The 24,355-nt window shown below is 43.9% G+C and overlaps 1 protein-coding gene across 12 annotated transcripts in view; it reads right to left on the reverse strand.

Annotated features, from left to right (window-relative positions):
- ESRRG (estrogen related receptor gamma) overlaps positions 1-24,355 on the reverse strand; it is a 396,844-nt gene that overhangs the window by 351,884 nt on the left and 20,605 nt on the right. For 4 of the 12 annotated variants that reach the window (XM_040612417.1, XM_040612418.1, XM_040612419.1 and 1 more), the window contains exon 1: positions 24,210-24,344. The exons of the other annotated variants lie outside the window; for them this stretch is intronic. The gene's annotated coding sequence lies outside the window, so the exon portion shown is untranslated. Of the gene's footprint in view, positions 1-24,209; positions 24,345-24,355 lie in introns of those variants that run through there. 12 annotated transcript variants of the gene reach the window in all.

Raw genomic sequence — 24,355 nt, forward strand, 5'->3', positions numbered from 1 at the left:
AGCGCTGCTGTCAGCGGGTAGAGAGCAGGCTCTCAAGCCCAAACCGTGTAGCAGGTGCTCCAGAAGGCAGGTAACGAACAGTCTGAGTGCGTGTGGGACACAAACTGCAAATTTCGGCTTGAACGCTTCAGGCCATTAGCAGGTGCTTCAGGCAGTCATCCAAATCAAAGTAAGAAAGTGGAAAGAGCCAAATGCTGGTTAAAGAGGTTTGCAAACGTGAAAATCACAGCGCGGGTAGTTGTGGTTGTGGGAGCAGGCTAGTTAAAAAAAAAAACACACAACAAGCATACACAATTTTTGTAAAAAAGCCTGTGTTGGGGATTTTACTGTCCTGTACTCAAGCCCTGAGATGCAAATGTTGGCTGGGATGCTGAGATCAGCAGTTATATGTCCTCAGGTGGTTAGAGACAAGACAGAAAAGAGCTGGCATTTGGGGAAAATAGAGGGCCCATTTGATAACGCTTCACTTGAGCGTAAGAGGGTTTCCCCTGTGGGTATTGTCCCAAAGAAAGCTCCAGGCAAGTTTAGACTGGTTCATTACTTGTCACATCCAGAAGGTGAGTCAGTTAATGATTACACTGACTCCCTTTTGACTTCAGTTTCACGTGTTTTCAACCCGAGAACTGCACTCTCATCAAGTCAAACCCCACTCACAACAAACATTAATACAGAGGGTGCCTGCTTTTTAGTCGCTCACAGCACATCTACAGCTATTTCATTTGTCAGGGTTTCACCGTATCTTTGTATGCAAACTGCACCTTTGGTAGCTACTACACAGCTCTTAAAACCCATGGGGTGGGGGGGTGTCACTTTTCTATGTAACAGTACAGGTCAGAGACCTGGCGCTTGCTTTTGTAGGATTAGTCTCCAAAGGGCCCAATATTGGAGCCCTGAAGGTTTCCTTAGAAAAGCTGAATATCTGCTTCCTCAAGGGTTAATTCCCTGAGGTCTCCTCAACCTGGAACAACACCACTTGGTTTAAGTTACCCTATACAAACATAACAAATGGGACTGGCTACCCCAACAGTTGTCGATGCAGGCTAACTATATCGGCCAATGCTGGTATATTTAAATCAGATGGTCACTTGAACATTATTGGTAAAGTTCTCCTCGCTGAGGGTTGCATCCTTTGCCAGAGGCTAGCAGGCTTGACAGAAGGAGAGAAACAAATTCCTTTCATCAGAGTAACATGAGTCAATATGTGGAAAGATACTTCCATCTGCTCTGTGTTTCTGGTGACATGACATTACCGTATAATTTGGTATACATTTCTAAAAGAATAGATAAAACAAGATGGCTCGCAAGTATTGTTTATGGCTCACACCTATGGGAAGTTCTCGCAAACCATTTTCAACGTACGGCACTGTAAGAGCAGCTAAGACTCGCAACAGAAATGCTGGGGGGGGAAAACGTTACTGTTTATTTCAGAGAGTTATGGCACAGACAGACATCTATGGTGCACTTCTGAAAAGAAACACGTTCTATTTCTCAACGTGCGCTTCGAAAAGGCACATTTGGTCAGCTACAGAAATCACCAAAGGAACCTGCTGTGTCCATCAAGGCACAGGCGCACACCAGGCACTAGATGTAACCCATCAGCAGAGCGGCCTGTGCTGTTTCCGCATTAATTTTGTGTCCCTGTATGTTACCAGAGCCCTGGGACTTTCATGGTCTGTGGGCAGCAAATCAGCTGAGCCAAAAGGGAAGGTTCCACCTGACTAGGCCAGTAGGAGCTATATTAAGCTTGTCTCAGCTGGAGGTCATTCTGCATATTATGAAGGCTGCTTTCTTGGTCGTTGGTCAAGCAATCAGTGTTCAGAAATTAAGAACCTAACTCTTGTAACACCCATAATACGCAGAACAAAGTCCAGACCCTACGTATGTAAAGGTTTTCATTTCTAAAATGTTTGACCAAAGCCATTTCTTTCAGGGCCAAGCAGGCTCTTGGGTTTGATAAGCAGTTCCCTCGTGTCTCATTTCTAATAGGCTGCTGGTAGCCCTGCAGCCAAGAATTTATTTTCACAATTCCAAAACATTTTTTGATACTTCCTGACCAAATGGCTTTGCAGTAGAAATCGGTTTCTGCCACCATCTGTTGTTACATAGTTCGGAAGTGCTAGCATTTTCCTTCAAGAGGCAAGAAGTTGGGGAGGATGCATGGCCAATCCCAATGGAATAGATATTCTTTTCCTTACTGTCACTTTATAGGGAAGGCTTGGCCTATTTCTCAGCAGCTGTGAAATTGTCATCAGCAGGATTCTTTACAAAGCTTGGTGGCATATGGAATATATTGCTCACTTCTTCATACTGTAAAAACAACCTTGCTGCATTACTGAGCTAGGCAAAGAAAGCAGGTGCTTGGTTAAAAAAAAACACCATCATGAACCAAGCCTCCATAGACTTTGTAGAAACTCTACGGACAAGGATATTTTGGCGACAATTATATTTTAAAATTAACTAAATAATATTTCAGAGGAGTTCCCAGGCTTCAGAGGTGGGACAGTCCCTTAAGAACGAGCAGGTGAAATCACCGTGTCACAGGGTAACATCATATTCTGCCGCTCACAAAGGTGACATCGACATTCCACACCGAAGGGAAGTGCCATCCCCCCTCTGTGAGACGTTAAAACTGCAAGGGTCCAGTCCTCATTTCTGGTGCAACAGAAGAATATTTATTTAACATCAGTTTTAGGCCATCTCTTTTTGCCACAGCCTGGCCTTAGTCTTACAGCTGTGGACTAGCTGAGAAGTAAATTAATAAGTAATTAAGTAAATTAAAAAACAAAATAATAACAACAACCACCACCCATGGCATGCTGGTGACCGTGCACACTGCATTACAAACACAGGGCTAGAACTGCAGCAGTTCAAGTTCTCAGTACGGAAGACATTCAAAGAGCAACAAGAGAGAAATAAGCTTGTTGGATTTGCTTGACTCTCAAGCACGAAGTACTCAACAGGATTTTCATACACTGCCAGAAAAAAACTAAAAGAAACTGTCTGAGACGGGATTATGAAGAGATGTAGTTAATGTCCCCACTGCTATATATTCCACAGTGACTGTCCCCTAGCTATCCAGATGCATACATACACACATACATGTTCACGGTCATCTGTGTTCTGCCCTATCCAGGACGGCCACAGCCAGTGAAACCAAAGCGCCGCTTACGCTCACAGGCTTGTTTGGGACAGCAGCAAATGGCAGATGCTTCGCGAGGGTCATGGGGCAGGCATACAGTGACAATTCCCCAAGCTACTCTTCTCAGTATCCATCTATTTGCAGCTCAGCGACTTCCTTTTACACAATACATACAATTTTTCCAGATTAGCGATCCGCTTTTAGGAATCTTCACTTGCAGTTACAGACTTTTTTTTTTAGAGCAAGGGTCTCCAGCTACGTTGCACGTTCCTGGTACTAAGTGAGCTATTACATACGGATATGAAGAAATCCGGCCTGCTGCCCTCATCCCAGAGAAAAGGGCAAAACAAGTATTTGGACAACACATGCTGCCTGAACGGCTGCACAGTCTTCTGCACACAATCCAGCAGAGAAGAGGGCTCTGCTGCAGCCATTACATTGCACGGCAGGGGAGATCCTCCTGTGAGGGTGACAGTTTGGAAGTTCTACCCTAGAGGTTATGTTTTTAAGTAGCAGGTATACTAATACAGTTGTAAATACACATCTGTGGGGCTCTGAAGCTACCCGTTAGTCTCCTGTCCCTGTTTAGAGAGGACACTCAGCAGAATGGGACAGAGAGCACCTCGCAGGACGCTGAAGAAGTACCAGCTACATGGACAGTCACAAGACAGCATGTACCTGTCACCTCCCCACAGCAACGCACCAAGAGGGTCAGTGCTCGTCTACAGGCGTCCAAAACACTAGCTGGTGTTCACGGTTCAATGCATTTGCTATTTATGCACCTCCTTATTGCACCAGTAGCTGCTGTATGCTTTACCACCCGATAACATGTGATTAAGCTTGAAAAAAAAGAGGCTGAAGGAAAGAGCCAGCGTGCAAGAACAAAAGGCTCTCCTGGCAGTTTCACACTCTATTCATGTAACACACAAACCAGAAAATAATACAGACTAAAGCCTACTGTCTGACTAAGCAGCCTAAATAACACCTAGCTCTTTTATAATGCTTTTCATCCAGAAATCTCAAGATATTTCACAAAGGTGTGCAGACTGGTGAAAAGCCAGAACACAGCCAACCCACTCCCTGACTCCCAGGCATTTGCTCTTTCCATTAGACGAAATCAGGGCCTCCAGGTATGAGCACACTTCTGTTAAAGTTGACATGGAAAGATGCATACATGCAGCAAAGGAATAGTTTTTCCTTAATCTTCTATACACTGATTGCTTTTAAAACCTTGTTTCAAACACCCTGTGTTTGAAAATAATAGCTCAAAGTGCACCTATGCTACTCTAGCTACTACTACATGTATAATACTTCATGTAAGATGTAAACCTTTCACAGTAGGAAAGCAGACAATAATCAAACTATAAATGCCTCTTCTCGAAACTTTTATTCTTTTCCATGTATAAAGGAAAAAGTAGGTTTTAGCAATTGTCAAGACAAAACAAAAATGATTATGAAGAAACAAAGAGAAAACCATGAAGAGTTTGCTAGAAATAGGAAGAAGTCAATACTTCCCTCCAAAAGAGACAAGCTTGCAGAAATTATCACAGAAGTAGGGTTTCACAACAAAATTCAAATGGCCAACACGGAGCAAATAAAGATTTGGAAAGCTTGAAGTGTTACTTTCAGTATAACCTGTCAAAACCAGTATGGAGAGCAACACGAGTCAGTCAATGAAACACACCAACATTCACCTGCAGTCTCCAATCAGAAAACTGCTCCGCCAACAAGCAAGTTTTGATTCTCGCTACGAAAGTGGGAATCTACCAGTAACACCTCAAAAGACAGTAGATAAATTCCAGTTTCTACACCTATAAAACCACATTTCTGATTTTTGAGTCTTTGTTGAACAAATGCTATTTAGCATACATCAATGCCCATGGGCTTCTGAACAAAGGAGGGAGGCTAATATAAATTGTGTATGAAAAAGAACATGTCAATGTTTCTTGCATTGCTTTTCTTTTATAAGGTTTTCAATGAAAATAGTATTGTTCAGAACAAAAAGTAAAAAATCTACCCACATTTTATCTCCATTCTCTCCAGTTACAACTGCTGGCGAACGACTGAGTTTGCGCAAACTCAGTTCAAAGGAGACATAAATAGCATCTTTTTAAGCTGATGATTTTCACCACAGGCCATCTAAAACAGGTGTTAAGAGTGGCCCTAAAACAGATCCCCTCTGCGTTCACCTAAGTTCATTCATTTTTGGTTTGCTCCATTTTAATGTATGTATACAACCTGTGTTTTCAGCTTGTCTTTTCAGCCCACTCCTGTCCTCCGCACTCCCAATCTGTCAGCCAGGCTCCAGGGACAGGAATTAAAAATGACCACGTTTAAAAACTCTACCTCCCTGTGTAACAGACTTTATAGAAGCAGAAAGACTAAAAAGCTGAAAAGTTCCCCACGGTCTTTGCCTATTAAAGCCCACAGCTTGCCAACAGCAGGCCACGTTTTAATGTCAGAGAACAGGGCACTGGCTTGCATTTCCGTGCGATGGGAAGTGCTGGGGTAATCCTGCCTCCTTACATTCCAGATCACACCGTTTGTGGAGAAAGTCAGCAACACTGGGATGCTCAAAACCACCCTGTAGTATTACATGGAAGACGCAAGATGCTTGCTGAGAAATAGTGCTGACACCAGAATACGGTTGATTCAGCACAAGTGATAAAAGCTTATTTTTGGTTGGCTCAGGCAGTATTTGATTAAAATAGGATTAAATATTAAAATGCTTAAAAATCATATTATACCCATCCCACTGGGCTGCATCGTTCCCCATCTTACAATATTTTCCACCACTAAAAAGAAAGGGCTAAGTTTCTGTTCATCAAAAGAGCAAAGAGGCAGGGAAATGCAAGGAAGTCGAAGGAAGGATTCCCTCAACTGGCAACCAAACAGAAGCCTTCTGCTATTTCCCACTGAGAAGTAACAGTATCTGGGCTATAGATATGCTTGTCAAACATATCTATAGCAGGGATAATTAAGTTAGTGCAGCAAACTAGGTGCATGCTTTGAAGTGTTCATGCAGTTGCTATACTAACCTTTCTTTCACCTGGTAGGTTAAGCTCACCATCTCCTCACACATATTTGCAGGCTTGTGACCTATCCTCTGTCCTCATTATCACATCGTTTCTGATAGCTGAACGTGTTGGAAATGATATTCAAAGGTTTTGTTATAAATAAGGGAGACTAACAGAAGCCTAAATACAGACTTCTGTCAGGGAGGAATAACCACCTGTTATTTCTTATGGCTCCTTTCTGTCAAGGAATTTGCCTACTTTACAAACAAATATTCTTACAAGGTAAGTATTGCTGGTGTTCCTTTTTCGAGGCTTCCTATGATTAGCACCCAAAATCTTGATCCTCAGGTTCCTAAAACCGGGGAAAAAAACATCCTTGCCCTACTTTGCAAAAAGCCCCACAGACATTTCAGTTTCTGTGCTGGCATCACTCAAAATACCAGGGTCAAAATATAAAATAGAAAGCTTTAAAACGCCCGTCTTTGGCATTATTTTTTTATTCTGTAATATTACTAGCAGTGATACCCTTCCTGTAAAGATCAAACCTAACGCGATGGCAAGGATTCTGTTGAATTCTGCACTGGGGTTTCTGTCCTCGGTGAGAAGAGCACCGCAGGAGAGCACAGCATCTATGACAATATGGAGACTTGATTCCCACTGATCTCAGTGAAGCCAAGGCTTTATCCCCTATGCTTTTCCATACACCTGGAAAATGAGTTCATATGCAAAGATCCTCACTTAACTACATCCTCCTGTAAATCAGGGTGCTCTGCTGCCTGTTCTTCACCCAACTCAGTAGGGGCCTATCGCCAGTCTCACCTTTTCTACACTAGGTTTCTATGGCAAAAAAATATTATTGCTTTTACTTAAATCAGTGTATTTCTAACTGAGGTAGTACTCTGCACACCCGAGACCACGATGGGTAGTCCAGTGGACTGGATCAACATATACACTCCTGAATTTCACCCCACACAGGAGTAATTGGCATTTACATCTGAGCAAGGGACACAATTATGATAAAGACAGCAGATGCCCTTGTGCCACCTCTATTACACAATTTCTACGCATCCCATCAGAGAGACCTGCGCTTTGGGTATTTATGGATCTGAGAAATCCTAGTGCAGACACGAGCACCCTTGACAGGGCCAGACACTGCTCTAGCTGTCCTTGTAGTGTCCGTCCTGTGGGAACATACGGTCTTTTTTTTTTTTTCCCAGCAACATCAGCCAGACACATACATTTTAACCTGTGCACTTGGCAAAATAGAAAAAACACCCTCTTGCTGCATTCCGTTATTGTTGTACCTTTGCCTGTATTTCCAAGTTAAGCCTTAGTTACGGTTATTGTTCCCAGTACTTCATTTTGCAGGATGCTATCTGGCTGGCTGAAGTCATGTCTCCATTTTATTATGAGGGCAAAACCATCTCACCTGTAGTTCTTTACCCATACCCATAAAACCAACCCATTAAAACGCCATAAGAGAGTCAAGCAGCAGGCTTACCTCCTGTACCTCTACTGCTTTCAGAGAGACAAAGCAAATAAGCAGGACGAGGCGCAGATGCTTGCCCTGAAAATAAGAGCTCCCATTTTACGCAGGCTCCCAGCCCACCTTGACAGCGGCACGTCACCGGCACAGGCGTGGAGCCTGCAGCCGACAGGCAGCCGGGGACCCCCGCGCATGGAGCTGCTGCCAGGATCAGGAAGCGATGGCGAGCAAGGGAGACCAAACTTCCTCCTATGCGCAAACTCAAGATTCAATTTTCTGCAAGGTTACCCCCAATAATTAAAAGGTTCTGTAATTTACCCTTAGAAGCTAGTCATGATGGGATCCATCAGAATCGATCTGTTATCTTCTACCTCCACATGTACCGTGCGTGTGCATATCGTATGTAATATGGTTTACCAGATGAATGCTGGCAATATTTTCCACTAATTGCAGGAGCTACTAAACTGAACCTTAACTAAAATTAAGTTGACTATTAAAAGCTCAATGAGTAACCTAGCAAACGGAAGCACTGTATACAGGATTTAGCAAGCACGCAAGTGATCTGGCAGCCACCAAGGCACAGTATTTGCTGAACTTCCTATACCTAAAATTGGTTCCATACAGTAGTTGTACATTCATTACGTATGATGACTTAACACTCTCAATACCAGCTCCCTCCTGCAACTGGCCAGCAATGGGTTTCTTTGTATCCCCTCACTGTGCTAAACCTAATTTGTTCTGGGTTTTATCGCTCTGTATAACATGTTAGTGTCTTCATGGAAGTCCAGGAGCAGATCTTCTGCAGTAAAAGAGGTAAAGCAGCAAGACAGGAACGCTTACAAGACTGCCCCTAACAAATTTTATGGAACTGTTTGTCCTTGAAATGCCGCAGTGAGATTATGTGACAAATAATTCAGAAGTACAAATGAAATTATGAAAGATGTGCTTAGGAGCCAATGTTTGTATGTATTAACATACCAAAATAAATGTATAATAACTCAAGCATGCTATACTGAATACACAAAGTTAGCGGATTGAAAGTTACAGGTTAATCTATAACATATACTCTCCATTAAAATAACAGGTCTCCCTGTATCAGTTTTAAAAATAGATGAATAATATTCTTAGCTATTACGATGTTATTATCATAGACAGTCCTACAAATTTTAGCCACCTCAATATAAACACAACCAGGTTTGGTAAGGAACACACATAGTACTTGTTATCACATGTTCAGTTTATTCTCTATATATAGGCTTTTTATGACTGCAGTTTCTAAATTGTCAAAGAGTATATTTTTTTGTGTGTTTGTGTAGTTTCTAGGCTGTACCTCTACACAAATATGTTTTATGTCCTGCATTGTTGTTTTCAGGATTGTAGGCATATACATAAATCAAAAGCAGCAATAAATAACATTACGGTTGCATGCAGTCTAGCCGTCTTTGACAAATTAGAAAACCAGGAATTCCCTGAGAAAAAGTTGGGGGGGGCAGGGTGGGGGTGGGGGGAAGAAAAATCCTGTTATCTATTAATGTGGAGAAAAGGTGCAGGCAAATGCCTGTACAACTTTTGCATAAAAAGAGGGAATGATTCAGGAGAAAATCTAACCGATTTCCTAAATACTGCCCCCATTAAAAAAAATTCCAATATTTTAAAAAATAGAAGGTCAAAGTGAACGTATGCAAGTTATGTGAAAGAGTTAAAGTTATTGATGAAAGACTATTTGCTGATAAGGATGCATCTATTTGAAATAGGATAGCATTTGGGACTACTCGAACAAAAGTCTACAGAAAACTGATAAATCAAGGAACTGAGCGGGATTTAAACAAACAACAGACATGGCTGAGAACACACAAAATGTCACGAGTACAGCTGAGAAATAAGTGATGGCACAGGACCACTTACTCAGCTACTAACAAGACATTATTTGCTTTCGCCTCTGCAGAGCCAGACAGCTATCAATCCAGCCGCAGGTCCAGAAATTCTTGAGTCTGAAGCCCTAAAAAAGTTGTTATTATTATTCCTGGGTGCGCACACAGAACACCCCAATAAGTCTGACTTTCAAAAAACCATCCACCATATATCAGAGTCACGTAAAACCCTAAGTGACTTCTTGCAGAAAAGAGTTCTTCCCCTGCAAAAGTGCTTCCCCCCAAAACTTACAGGTTACAAAACACCAGGGCCTGCATTTTCCAAGAAAACTAGAAGAGTTTTCCAGAAGCAATACTAATTTCACATCCCAGCACTGAATTTTCAGGTGCTCTGCCCATGCGATGGAGCCCTCAGTGTCAGTGCCCCCTTGTGCAGTGTCAGCAAACCCTTGAGTGGCCATTGCCAAGCAGGGACCGGTCCAACACTGCCAGGAGGAGATGACAGAGGGCACACACATCTGAAGTTCCACTTCTTCCCTAGGACTTAAGTGTTTAAGCAGTGATACTCAAATTTCTCAGTTTTGCTATCTTTTTTCAAGGTTCCCAGGCTGCTTCTGAAAGCAACCTACTGGAGGGTCCTTTCCTTCAAGGACACAGCTGGAGAAAGTGTGATACACCACACACAGAAATCCCCCGTTTTGCAAGAGCAGCTCGTGCTTTCTGATGTCTGCCGGGACACGGGGGGAAAGATGGGAGCAAAGAGGCTCAACCTTGTCAGGATGGAAGTGCTTGAGAACATCCAAAGCAGATCTGTGGCCACCCGGGAAAGCTGGATATTGAAAATGTAGGCACTCACACAGGTTAGGCAACTTCTAAGGTTAGGTGGCAGTTCAGTGGGGATATTGAGGATCTCAGTTTGGGCTTTCAATGCTTAAATCCCACTTAAGTCCCACTTAAGGCATCTAATCCTTTTGTGGATCTGGGCCTAAAGCCTTGCCAGAAAGAAGAGAGTCTATGCATGCAAAAGCTGATGGTCAGTGACAGTCTGGTTCTGTTAAAACTCAAATACACAGAGAACGACCTTATTTTGTACAAAGGAATAATGCAGAATAATCAAAGACGTGTTCTAGTCACGGAAAGTTAATGGAAAGTTAATGCAGCTGATACAGATCACAGTCCTGTCTTTAGACCCCATGACCGTTTTGCTGACCTGGAGAACATTATAATGCATAAATCACAGGTCTTCAATAGCCCAGGGGAAGAAGTACATTTGGAAATGTTCAAAAGACAAAAACGACTATAGGAGTCCTCAAAAAAATTTCACTTACCCACACCAGCTAAGTGGTAAAACTAGAAAAGAGCAGAAATTTACAAAATGCTGTAATGCTTACATAAAGTTAATAATTCAAAGAACAATATTCTGTCATTCAGTGACCAACTAGTTTGCCATGCTCCATGAAATTAAGTCGTTTCAGTCCAGTTCCCGACAGCCAGGAGTTTACCTGACAAAAGCTACTGGTTGGTTTCTCACTTACCTGCAGTGCTGTTAGCTGCCTCAACCATGAAGTGTGAGTAGACCAGTGGATACCAGTTTACCCTGCATTCCCTACACCTGATGCCTCCATATCAGGACTGCCTTTTTTTTTTTTTTTTTTAAAGATGCCTGTACTTACACCATTAGTTGTACTAGTTGTAGTAGACAAAAGTAGTCTTTGCATAAAAGTAGTAGATTAGAACTACAATAATAAAACACAAGTTTTTGTTTTTATCCTATATTACTGTCTTTACAAGGGAAACATCATTAATTATTACTAATTATTTTAATGTCAAATATTTCTGCCAGTCCCCAAGTATGCACTGCAACATTTATTTGCCTAGTTGCACACACTGAGATTTCTCAGTGGGTAAAACACTGAGGTCTCCGTTTTGGGGATCCCAATACATCTTCACAGAGCTCAGCTTCAAATGTAAATACTGGCCTAAGCCTCCTGCAGCTGCCCGTTAACCAGCACCTGAACTTTATAAACTGGGAGAGAAAAAAGGGGACTTGACTTGCCTCCCAGTTCTTCCTATCTGCAGATGGGCCAAGAGTTCTGACAGCCCATCCACTAACTCCTGCAAGTTCTGTGTTATAAAACCGGTATTTGATGTAAAATACAGGAGAGCAGACAAGCACATATGTCACAGACCGTAAAGATGCTGAAGATACTTTGAGCAAAGGAAAATTGCCGGTTGTCCCACACCAGTGAAGTCCATGGGACCACACTGCGCTTCTTCCTTCCCAAACACTGCATTCTCTCTCCAACTTGAAAAGTGGTTTCTTCTGCCAGCAACAACGATTCAAACGCCCCCCACCTGGTTTTCAAGGGTTGTAGGAATTACTAACACTTCGTAAGGAGCCTCATGGTAAGGAGTCCAGTGCAGTTTCCCCAATTTACTTAGGTATTGGTCTGAAGTCTCCCTGTGCTTCCACCTGCATTTTGTTTTCAGTTCTGGATTCGTCCCAGGATATGTACACAAAGTCAAGGTAGTATCTTTTCTGTCCAGTCACCTCCTCCCTTCTGGCAAAATGTAAATATTCTCATAGGTCTGATTTACAGGAGTAACCCAATACACTCTTTAACACTGACACAGAGAAGCAACAGAAAATATTCTGCAATTTAGCATATTTTTTCCAAATATTCCTGTTTAAGTGCTTTCCTTTTACTTCTCAAAAATGTTTGTTTTCAGCAGAAGTGAGTCTATTTTTGCCTGCTGTTAATCTATGTATAAGCCAAATCTTACCTTCCCGACTCACACAAGCAGTCGCCCCCTCCGTCTGGCAAGGCAGCTCAGGAGAACGGGGAAAGCAGGATTTGCCCTGTATCTACCTATGCATTTCAGTTGCAACCTGTGCTTGACAGAGACTGGTCAGCTGTAACAGACTGATGAGAAATTGTTTGAAATACTTCTGGTTGAAAACCATATAAATCATAATTACTGATAAAGCAACACAGATGTATGTGACGTGTGAAAAACAGAAATAACCAAAGGTCCAGTCTAGGACGCTTATAATCTAAGTTTTCCAGATAATATAAATGTTATGTCAAGTAAATACACAAAACAGTAAGTCAGTATACTGCAAGGTGACAGTGCTGTCTACAGAACAGTAAGGGTTAATTTTTTTTGGAGAGGTGTAGGGGGCCATGAAAGTTGTGAATTTAGATTCATGCTGATCTGAATCGTTATATTACATAACGCAAAGTTATTTTTGTTTGCATTTCTTACTGACTACTATTCCCACTCCAGGTTCCTCCTTGCAAAGCACAGGCACAGCAGGGAAGTAGCACCCAGGAAGAAATGAAGGGAGAAAGAAACATCAGCGGAATGCAGCAGGCTTAGGGGAGAGACCCATTTACGCAGAGAAAGTGCTTAAGCAGGGACATTTGTGCCTGCATCTACGTGTACGTAGAAAGGTTTGGTGAGCGCATGCCCAGGGAGGAGGATTTGGTTATGGTTAGAATTTGTGAGTGACAGCCATGTGACAGCTGGGAGTCAGCAAAGATTTTGTAGGGATGGAAATTCCTGAGATAGGACACACGACTGCTCATGCGATCTGCATGTGCCTATCATCATGGTATATTATAATAGCTGACACTATGGTTTACCAGTTTTCCAAAAGAGAGGTTATAAATTAGGAAGAGCATTTGAGGAACGGTGGATGAGAAATGAAAGTCATAACATTTAAAAACGAAGGGATAACTGTGACTTGTTTTCATGTTATCAAAACAAGCAAAAAAAAAATCACCAACCAAACCACACGCCACTACTAAAACTTGCATTTCCATTATTTATCTTTAGTGACAGGTTATTATTTCCTTAGAATATATTTTTTTTTTTCCTCACTAACTTGTCTCGAAAGGCCTCAACCCTACACTTACACTTAATTTTAAGTATGTGAATAATCCCACTGATTAGAGCTATTCCTACATTTTCAGGACCAGGGCCCAAGTCACAACGTGCAGTTAAGCAGAGGCATTGCCAAAGAACTGCTTCATTTTCCCTTCTGGGGGTCTTACACAAACACGAAGCCAGTGGAGATGTGCAATTTAAATCAAACCTGAAAAACCAAACTACTTTCCCTTTAACACTGAATTCAAGCTGATACAGTATCACATGACCTTTACCGTAATTTCTATTAAAATCATTTCATGTCTGGTTGCTTCTGCTATCCTGGCTCATTTGTATTGTTTACAACAAGTCATTGCTCTCGACAGTTAGTGGTGGCTGAATCCATGGTTACCAGTTTTTACATTCACTGGTTAAATGGAATGCAGCTCTTTGGTGGGGTTTCATGGAGAAAGCTCTTAAGAAACCACAATCCAGCTATCAATCAGGCTAACCTGGGAGAAATTAATCTGATAAACAGAAGTATCATTGTGTATGAAAAATTTATTGAAAGGGAGCTCAAGGCTGTTATTAGTTGCCGTCGCAAAAGTGGACATGTTCGGATCAGACTTAGTGCACGGAAGACTTAGGTTATGTGGTCTATGTCTGACATTCATCCATGTTGTGCCTTCTCTGGCACTCACTGCTAATAAAACTATACTGTTTAAGGCTTTAAGGAAAAAAAAAATAAATCTCAAACACTTATTTTACCAGAAATGTGCTCGGAATATAAATAGTGCTTAAATACAGGTTTAACCAGACTGCAGTCCCGGCAAAGTAACTTAAACAGACACAGACAAGATAGTAAAACACAAAATAGACAGCCTTGAGTAGAATTCAATTAAGACAAAAAACACCCCAAACACTGCAACGTTGTTAACGACTAAATTAAGCCTGCAAACAAATATATTTTATTGCTACCTAAGAACAATACACACTAATTCCATTTGCCCTGTTATTTATAGTTTGGCATAGGGTGGGGTTGCCAAATCAAAAAGCAAAGCAAAAACTTATTTGCAAGATGGACCCCCGAATCCTTTAAAAATGCCTAAAAACATAAGAAAAGTTCTCTACAGTTGGATGGCTACAATAATTGTCCCACAAGCTACACGAGAGCAACAAATAGTTAAATCAAACATATTACTACTAGCTCATCTACTGCAAAGTCACTGTATCAGAAGCCCGAATTGATTTGTTTCCTTAGAACAAATTGAAAATGAATGTAACATAACATCTGAAAAGAAAAAAAATCCCTCCTGCCCTGCTAATCGGATATCGTATAATGGTTGATTGCAGCTTTGCACCGTGCTATTGTTGCCTATATCATACATACTTACAGGTTCTGGGTTCTTCCAAGAGTTTGGTGCAGTTTCAAGGACAAATGTCTTAAGGAAGTCTTTCTACTGTGCAGCAGTGATCCTAGCTCTGATCTCATTACATGAGCAAAGTGCTACAGCTGACAATATAAAGGAAACTTCCTGCGTGACGAAGAAATCTTGGAAAGTCTCAGGGTTAAAAAGGCTGCTTAAATGTGCTGCTTGATTTGCTCCCTAGTTGTGTATACACAGTAGCAGCTGATCTCTGTTTGCAGCCCTGCAGAAAGAAACCTTTGCTGAAAACCAATGGCATCACATTTCAGTGGAGCTACTGCCAGGCTCTGGAGAGCAAAGCAACCTTTGACAACTTCACCCAGTCCGAATCGCCGGCATTTGCTGCATGTCCTGCAGGACTTCTGAAACTGCGTCTTTGCTGTATAATTTTTATTGACGCTGCTCTGAAACCCTGCATGCAGGCGGTCGTGAGACAAGCAGAAGTCTCCCTGGCTGTAATGGGAGGGTTTGACTGTGTCAGGACTGTGAGCTGCAGAATTCACCACAACGTATTTTGCTTTGTCTTGATTGTGGCATTTGCAGATAAGAAGCTGTTAGATATGCTCAAAAGCGTTTTCTGCCTTAGAATTGTTAAATTAAGTGCAACAGGCATCCTGTTTATCCTAAATTCATCCCGAGCCTGCCTTGCATCAGTCACACACTTCTCAGCACCTTTTTTTTTGTTGGTTTTTTTTTTCCCCCCTGATACAGAGTACAGGCCAAAAGACTTTGGGATGGGAAGGGGGCCAGTTCTTTTGTTTCATATCTTACGTAGAGCCTTTTAGCATGTCCCTGATGGACTACAACTGTGGAGCACAACATCCCTGCTTTGGTAAAGTTTGGTATTCTGACCAAAGTCCCAGTGTAACCCCAAATATCTGTTGGTGCCCCCTTGGCTCCTGCCTCAGCCCTCCAGAACCAGCCAGAGGTGGGCAGAACCTGCACCACCTTCTGCGGTTCTTACCACCATCCAAGTAAACTAATAAGACCAGAAAAGCAACATTTAAAAACAATGCCTCTGCTAGCTCTATTTCAGCTCTTAAACTGGGAAGCAATACGCCAAACGCATCATCACATTTGAAGTTAAAAGATTATCAATAATTAATTCGGAGTTAGTTGTTTCACGATTTAGCCCAGGGTGATTCTCCAAAGAGTAACTGGGACCGTACATTCCCTCGGCACACGATCAGAGCGTGACCGTAGAGCTTGCACGCTGCTTCCCAAACAGGCCCTACTTCTCTCTCCAGGATATTGAGCAAACCTCAGAAACAAAATTCAGAAAAGTCCCTTTTAAAAGTGCACCATTGCAGAGTTTGGTTAGGAGGAGTTGAGGGTTTTTTTTCCTGGCCATCGTAAGACTGATTATTCACCACCCTCGTTTCCCCCTCAGGCGCTATGACTATTCTAGCTACTAGTATACTGAGTGTTATTTCTTTAATATTTTGAACTTTATTCCGAAGGGCAGAAACCAAAACTGACAGTACATCACAACAGCACGCTCTATGATTCAAACAGCAAAATAATTGAGCTCCTGTGCATACACAACACCCAAGTGTGCATACACGTTGCACACGTGCATGCACACTCGCTCACAAGCGCAGACAAGTATAAGGGTTTGGGGCCCAATTTCCAGCTAAAAAAAAAGTAAAACCAAGCAAAATCTGATTAGGAAAACATGAAAATTATTTTTGATGAAAGGTCAGCCCCATTTATAGCAGGGTAACCACACTGATTCAACACGCACTTCCACCCAAATTTGCCTCCCTCCTTTGGCAGAAGGTGCCTGTCCACCCCTGGACTGTGTCACACCAGGGAAATGGGAGCCTGTGGTGGCACCGGCAGGATTCCTCTGGCTTCTCCCTGGAGAGACAGCACAAGGGTTGGGCTCACTGCCTGGCTGCGTCACCTCTGACACCTCACCTCAACTTCCCATGCCTAAACCGGCACCATCCCATGTCATGCACGTTGCAAAAGCGCAGCACAGCGTCTGTGCCTCCGTTGCTCAAGCTGCAAGGCAGGATGGCGCGTCAGGGAAAGGTAAAGGACTAAAACCTGAGGCTGTGCATCCAGCTGTGCCCTAAGAAGGGCCGTGACCTTGGGCCGCCTGCTCCCGGTGCCCAGCCTGCTGCCCGGGCTCCACACACCTCGCTCGCACCCCTTGACCACTCTTTTGACTGTAATATGGCAGGAAAGGTTGTGGGGTTTTTTCTGTTAGAAATTCAGCACAGAGTAAAACAAGCTCTTTTTGCCAGGTGGAACTCAAGGAGCTAATTCAAGACAAGTATAAAAAAAAAAAAAAAATCCCTGTGGAAACAGGGATTTCAGTGAACAAAGTTTGCTCCGCAGGAGCCTCTAAACACCCCAGAGCCTGCACAGAAAGGCCGAGGCTTCTGAAGGCAGCAAGAGAGCAGCAATCTGACCGCATTCAGCAGTGCTGGTCCTACCCCACGGAGCACAGCCAGCACGTGTCAAGGCTGGAGGACATCCACTCTTGAGTTAGACCCCACTTCTCCTACCTCTCCTCTATAACCCCATCCCATCCGTCACAGCTGGGTCAATACAGCTGTAAGGACACAGCCCCTTCAGCTGCCCTCTTTTGTAAAAGTATACACAGGTCCAATTGTGGGACACGCAGGAATTGCCAAATCTTTCTCCTCACAGTCTTCCCAGCTATACCTCAACCTGCGACACTCTGTCTGCCTTGGGCTCTCCCTTCAGATTTCCTCATCGCATTTTGTTTTCACAGCACTGTGTCCAGCAGGGAGCATTAGTGACAATTCAAAGCCCATTTTCCAACCTCCAGAGGACAAGGTGAAGTAGCCTGGCTACACAGGAGAGACCGCAAAAACTGTTTGGAGAGGACAAGGGAGCAATAGCTAGGCGAGAAATGAAGAAGGGGAAGCCGACCCTGAGCTTACGTGATATCAGAGCTGCATGTCTCCATCCCACCTCTCCCCATCCCCAGTGGAAAGGATGGCTCTTGGGAACCAACCTCACTGCCTGCTCTTCCAAAGCCTAAACTAGCACTGGTGCCAAGATCAGCCATGCCTTGCCTTCCTGACATCCATCAGTTGTAACAATTTAGAAAGCTTCTTGTTTAATTCATGTGGGTCTTACAATTCAAAGACATCACCAAGAGGCAGTCATTTAAGGCTAATACTACAAACAAGTAGAACAGAGCAAATTCTCAGTTTTAGCATCAATCTCAGGATATTTGTTTTATATTTTTAAACCCTGTTTCCAGAAGCCATGTAATAAGACACCAGCTTTCTCTTTTAAAAAGAGATTTCTAGCTCTTGTGATAAAGGAGTGATTGAAGGTAACTGCAATAAAACCAAAGTCCAGCAGAGAAGCACAGTGACACTTCCAGAAGTCGCACCTTTTAGCTAGTCTCAACATTTTCAATAAGCAGTATCGGTTTTAATTACCAGTCTCTGAAGTCAACAGGAGTACCCAGAGTAATGAGGAGCTACACCTGAAAGCACCTGGAAGGCCAGACCCCAAGAAATACATCCTACCTGTTTCATTCAGACACTGAGGGTTTTGCTTACATACTAAGACCGAAACACTAGACCTGTGTGATCTCAGCACAGATCCTGAACATGTCCTATCCCCTTTCTACTCATGTACATATTAACTGTGACTTCTGGATCTTCTTTGCAGCATTTTAATGCATTTGGATCCTCATCAACACATGGAATAACTTTCTCATCCTCACACACTGGGTGGCTACGCTCCCCTCATTTAAATTCCTCCATAAAAGTCACTTTTCCCTTTTTATCTGTTAAGACTTTAAACCAAAACTAACACAATCCTCAATAAACTCATATGCCTAAGCTAGTTGTTGCTCCCATTAGCAGCTCTGCACTACCTGATCATTCATGATTTTCCTTCCTGTTGTATTTCCTATGCTCACGCTTTGTGCTATGTGTACAACAAAAATTTTGGTTTTTTCATACTGTTCTTGTCTTTTATTTGCTCTCTACAGTATCCAGCATATTTTGAAACCAATATAGGTGATAATATAGATGTAAATATCGCCATGGAGGCATCACAATAAATTTGACGTTTGGAATAATTCATTCAAGGTGTCTAGATCCAATTTAAATTCCTTCCAAATTTTAAACGGAGGCTTCATAACCAGATGAACTTAAACGAAGGTGTACGACTTCATGCTACACTGGTAATCCACCCTAACTAGGAAATAAATTTTCAGTGATTAAGTTGAATTGTTCATACAAAACGCCAGCTTCAGCTTTTCACCCATACAAAATAGCTTGGAAAATATATACTGCATGTGTTTATTATAGCTACAGTTGCTATGAACATCTATAACTCTCCAACAATTTCTTTGATTTATGTTCAAAAACATACAGGGCATGAAATGATGCCTGCAACCTTACATTTCCCTCAAGAACATTGTGGGGAGAAGATATATTCCAAAACATCATGTTAGATTCCTTGTTATGTCTCCTTTTTAAAATAAATGTATGATAATCAATTACACATGCTTCAAAGCAACTGCCACTAGATTCCCCAACAGAAAAGCTGTTTGAGAAAAGTTCCATTTTCTTTCCCCTAATGGTTGAGTTATAATAAGAGATCTTGCTCAGATATTAAAGGAAAAAAATTGTATTATAAAGGATAGGCCCTGCTCAACTTGTATATGCACGCGCAGGTTTGTGCTTGCCTAGACTTGACTTAGAACAAGGTTTTCAGAGAAGTAACATCTCCACTGATCAACATGCTAACAAAAGCGTGTGTGTGTGAAGATCTTGCACCTAATCTCCTTGTCATATATGCTTGTAGTAATCCAACTGATGTCAAGAGAACGACACAGATGATAAGTTAATGTATCAGGCTCGACTCTCCTTTCAACCTCAATATGCAAAACATTCATTTAAGAAGTCCACCCAGCTGTAGCTTCCACTAGAAACAGAAACCTGCAGATGTTTATAGGAATATCAATTAAGCTGAATGGGAGCTCTGCCATTAACGCTGGCGCACGCGAGATTGGACTTTGCAGAACTGCCTGAACTCCGCACAGAGGCCAAAGTGCACATTCTCTCCAAGGTACTGGGGCTGACGGGTTATACGCCGTTAACAGGTGAGCATAATACGGGTGATAGCTCCAGGACCGCAAGGCTCTGGCACAGGGTCAAGGGCAGCATCCCTGGGCAGCACCCCTGCCCACAGTGGGGAGACCCGAGCGGCTGGGAACGCGTGCAGTGCCCGGCACAGAAAAGGTTGGGATCTTTTGCCTCCCCTGCACCCAGGTCATTTGTGCTGCCTGCACCCCAGGCAGGGGGCTCCTGTTCCCTTGGGTTACACTGCAAACCAGAGAGCTGGCAAACAGTGTAAAAAACTGGACTGGACGGGACGAGCCCCTCTAAGGAAGGGGGGTTACCTACCGGCAATGAGTTTCAAGCAGATATGGAGTAAGCTGGATCTGAGAGCAGTTTCAGATAAAACATAGCCCTGTTCATCCCTGCAAGCATGCAAAATTTGGGTGCCAAATCTGGAACCAGAAATGAATTCACTTCTTCCACCTGCATTTTTTCCCCGTCTTCCTCTGAATCAAACCCTGAGAGAACGAATATTCACAGGAGAGGAACTACTGGCTTGCACCCTCTTTGGATGCCAGCACTATTTTATCTGTTACTAATGAAGTCTTGGAGGAGGAGGGGAGATTGCTGGACGCGCATGCCTATTGCCCGCGCAGCCCCAGCTAGATAGCATCAACAGTTGTTCTCCTATTTTCACAGTGGGAAATAAGCAGGTACTAGCTGTGTAGGAATAATCAGGAGGAATCTAGGTCAAAATCAAAGCAAGACTGCTCTGTCCATTTCACGAAACACACATGCAAACACAATACCCATGTAAAAACAATAAATAAAAAAAAGCAATCTTAAGATTGCTAAACAAACCTGCAAACACTGGCCTACCTTGAGCAAAAGACACTACTCCTTTCCTGTGACTTTTGACAAGGCATTCAAAATCAATATAAAATTGCAATATTAGGAAATTTTATAATCGTTATTTCAAAAAGGCAGACTTGAAAGGGTCTCTTGTTCATGGGTAAATCTTCAGTTAGTTTTTCTAGTACCAGTGGTTCAATCGAAAGATTCGCCAACTGCCCCCTGGAGAAAACTGAAGATCTGCATTTAAATGGAGATATAGTATTTCCAAATGCACGGTACCTGCAAGGCAGATACTGTCAAGGTTTCTCAGTGAGTGGATCTCAAATTGTATTAGGTACATTTCAGTGCTGGAACTATCCCCGTTTTGTAGGACTGGGGCTATTTCCATATAATTTTTCTGTATCCATGCTTTGTAATATTTGTCCTGATAAGTCAAAATTAAACCCCCATCCACAACAATGCCCTCTCTCACATACCAACAACAAGGAATTACAACCTCAGGTATAATTTTCTGATATGGACGATGAAGACCATATTAGATAGCTTGACTAGAAATCTTAAATAATTGAAAACTCTGATGACTTAATAGAGTAGTAAGCTTGGTTTACAATGCAGCCAATTTAGAGCCATAAAATCACTGTGTAAAATTTTTATCTTGTGGTTGACCATTACGTATCCTATTTATTATTCCAAAGTATTTCAACAGCATTTTTCTTCATCAATGTGGCTGCTGGCATTTAGCACCCACTCACTAAATGCACATGATTTTCCTGGAACAGCTTTAGGAAAAGAAAACAAAAAATTAGCAGATCACTACAAAACTGTTCCTTGTTACAATATGCATCTTTTCACATTTTGATTTGAACCGGCTTCATGTGCTGCAAAATACGCTCGAAACCGCCAAGACTTAAATATAATAAATCAAACCATACACACGAAATTAAAAAGACTGGTGTAACTACTGATCCTGACACATCAGAGAACCAAAAAAAATCAAACCTCATGAATACTTTGTTGCTAATGTACACGAGTTCAAAGAGCAACGTTCCTCTTAGGAAAACACCTTCATTTTCATATCAGAAAATCACCCTAACCTTCCAGAAAAGTTTTTGTGAGTATGCAAGAAAAGCAGGGAGAAGGTCTAGAGTGCAAAAGACACTCGTGACAGGTTTCAGACACGCAGGCATTAGACCAGGCAGCCTCTCACCGAAATTCAGGTTGCAATTGAAATGTCCCTGTAAACAAGGTTACTGCGAACGGCCCAAGATATCCTCAGCAACACCTTCACCAGGAGCCCTTCAGCTGTCTACTTAGTTTGTTATACCTTATCTCACAGCCCTGACATCCTAATGCTGATTCAAATTCAGGATTCAAAATGAAAGATGAAATATCTCTAAGATCACTTAATATTGAAATACCGTTGCAGTAATAAGTGGTGCCAGGCTCGAGATAGGGATATAGTACTCTAGTGGCAACCTTTTAATTTCTGACAAAATACTGTGGAATAACTGTGATACTGCACACGCAGTTAACGCAATCGATTTGTTTTCCTTATTTTGATAATGAGCACGCTGAAAGTCGCCTTTACCTTCTCCTGCCCCCAGCACATTTTAAACCGTAAAGTCCTCTAGAAAGAGACCTGCCACATTCCCGCACAGACATGGAACCCCTCACACCACAGACCCCCCCCTCCCCAGCAGGCAGAACCACGGCTACCCTGATGCTCTCAAGGCAAGGAAGACCATAACCATGCGAGCCGCTTTGTCATTCGAAGTCTTTGGCTATTTTCAGTGGAAATGCAACATACACACCATGTATAGTCTAACGTAGGTTATATCGTAAACTACTCCCGTCCTGCGAGCGATGGTAGGTATGCTCTGCTGGGACATTTGGTTCTCTGAAATAAACCAGGGGTGTAACGCCAAAATACATCAGGCAAGTTTTACACTTGGTGTTTGAGAGACAGTGGCTAATAAATGCTTAAAAACTTCGGTGGTTTTATACAAAGGGCATTCAGGTCTCCCTCCCAGCCACAAATGATGATAGGCTGAAGTGTGTGGGGGTGAGTGGGGGTGTCATCTGTTTTTTGGTTGGGTTACGTTTGCGGTTTGTCTCCCTAATAGTAATGAAAAGATCGGGGGGTGGGGGGGGGAATTACAGGAGAGCAACCCAGGCTGCTCAGTGCCTGCCTTCCCACGCTACCATTCACCTTCATTTTCCTCTCCTTCCTATTCTACTCATTTTTACATGCCTCCCCCATTATTTAGTCATCTCCGACATGCATCCCTTTCTCCTTCGCTATCACGAGAACCGTATTAACCAGACCAAGCGCTCCGAGCGCTTCCCCTGCAGCACTTCAAAAGCCTACCTGCAGACCCCCGCTCCCTCGCAGCATTAATGCGCGGGGACAAATACCAAATGAAAAGGAGAGCAACCTCCCGGCGGCCGGGTCCCACGCAGCCACCGCCCCCCCCCGCCCCAGCACTTCGCCAAAGCCCCTCACGGCCGGAGCCGGGCGGGAGAGGCACCCGGGGGAACCCGCAGCAGCGTGGACTTTCCACACTTCCCCTCGCCCCTCCTGACCCGGGGGGCGACCGGCCCCGCGCCCTTTGTGTGTGCGACTGCGTGTGCGTGTCCCCCGCGGGCCCCGGGCCCGGGCGCGGGCGGAGCGAGGCGCGTCCCGGCCACGCCGCCGCTCCCGCCGGCCGGGGACAGCGGCACGGCAGCCCCGGCGCCCCGCTGCCCCCCGCCCGGCGCGCAGGGCTCCCGCCGGGCCTGCTCGGCTCCCACCCACCGCTCGCAGGAGCGTTTCAAGAAGGAGAGAGCGGCGGGGGAGGGACGGCCCCCGCACCCCCCCCCGGCCTCTCCTCGCCGCCGGGGCGGGCGGGCCCCGCCGCTGCCCGGGCCGCGCCGCAGCCGGGACACTTCGGGGCTCCCCGGGGTGGCTCCCCGGGGGCGGCGGGGCAGCTGCCGCGGCGGGCACACGCGGCCCGGCACCGGCTTCCAGAGTCCGGTCCCCCTTCCCTGCTCGCAGCCACCCCGGGACCCCGGCCCCAAACTCTTGTTGGCTAAAGCCTCCTCACTTCCCCGCCGCTCCCGGCCCCAGCACGGGGGGAAACGGGGGCAAAACCTGCTGGGGCAGGATCTGTCAGCAGGAAAATAAAATAATAAAATCATTCTCCCTTCCCCCCTCCTCCTACCCCGGCCAGTAATTTGAAATAATTCAAACCAAGGGACAAGAACCACTAGACCCCGGGTGGCCGGTGCTGTTGTGCGGCTTTTTACGAAGCTTTTTTTTTTTTTTTTTTTTTTTTTGGGGGGGTGGGTAATGACTCTGAGCAAGTGCAATTGGCAAGGTCTAAAGGGGGGGGGGGGGCGGGAGCGCTTCTGGCAGCGGCTCGTCTCCACGAAAAAACATGCCCCCGCTGCAATGTCAGCCGGCAGCGGTGCGGGGTGGGGAGGGGGGGGCCCGCTTTACCTGGTCAGCTCAGAACCGCAGGCAGGTTAATCAGGTGAGTCGTCGGGGATTTTAAAGAAGCCGAAGCCGGTTTCTTTGCTAGGAAAGTCTACAACACCATGCAGGGACATTGCAAAATCTTTACACACGCCTCCTTTAACTGGGCT

The sequence above is a fragment of the Falco naumanni genome, chromosome 12 (genome assembly GCF_017639655.2).
Source record: "Falco naumanni isolate bFalNau1 chromosome 12, bFalNau1.pat, whole genome shotgun sequence".
Classification (NCBI taxonomy): Eukaryota; Metazoa; Chordata; class Aves; order Falconiformes; family Falconidae; genus Falco; species Falco naumanni.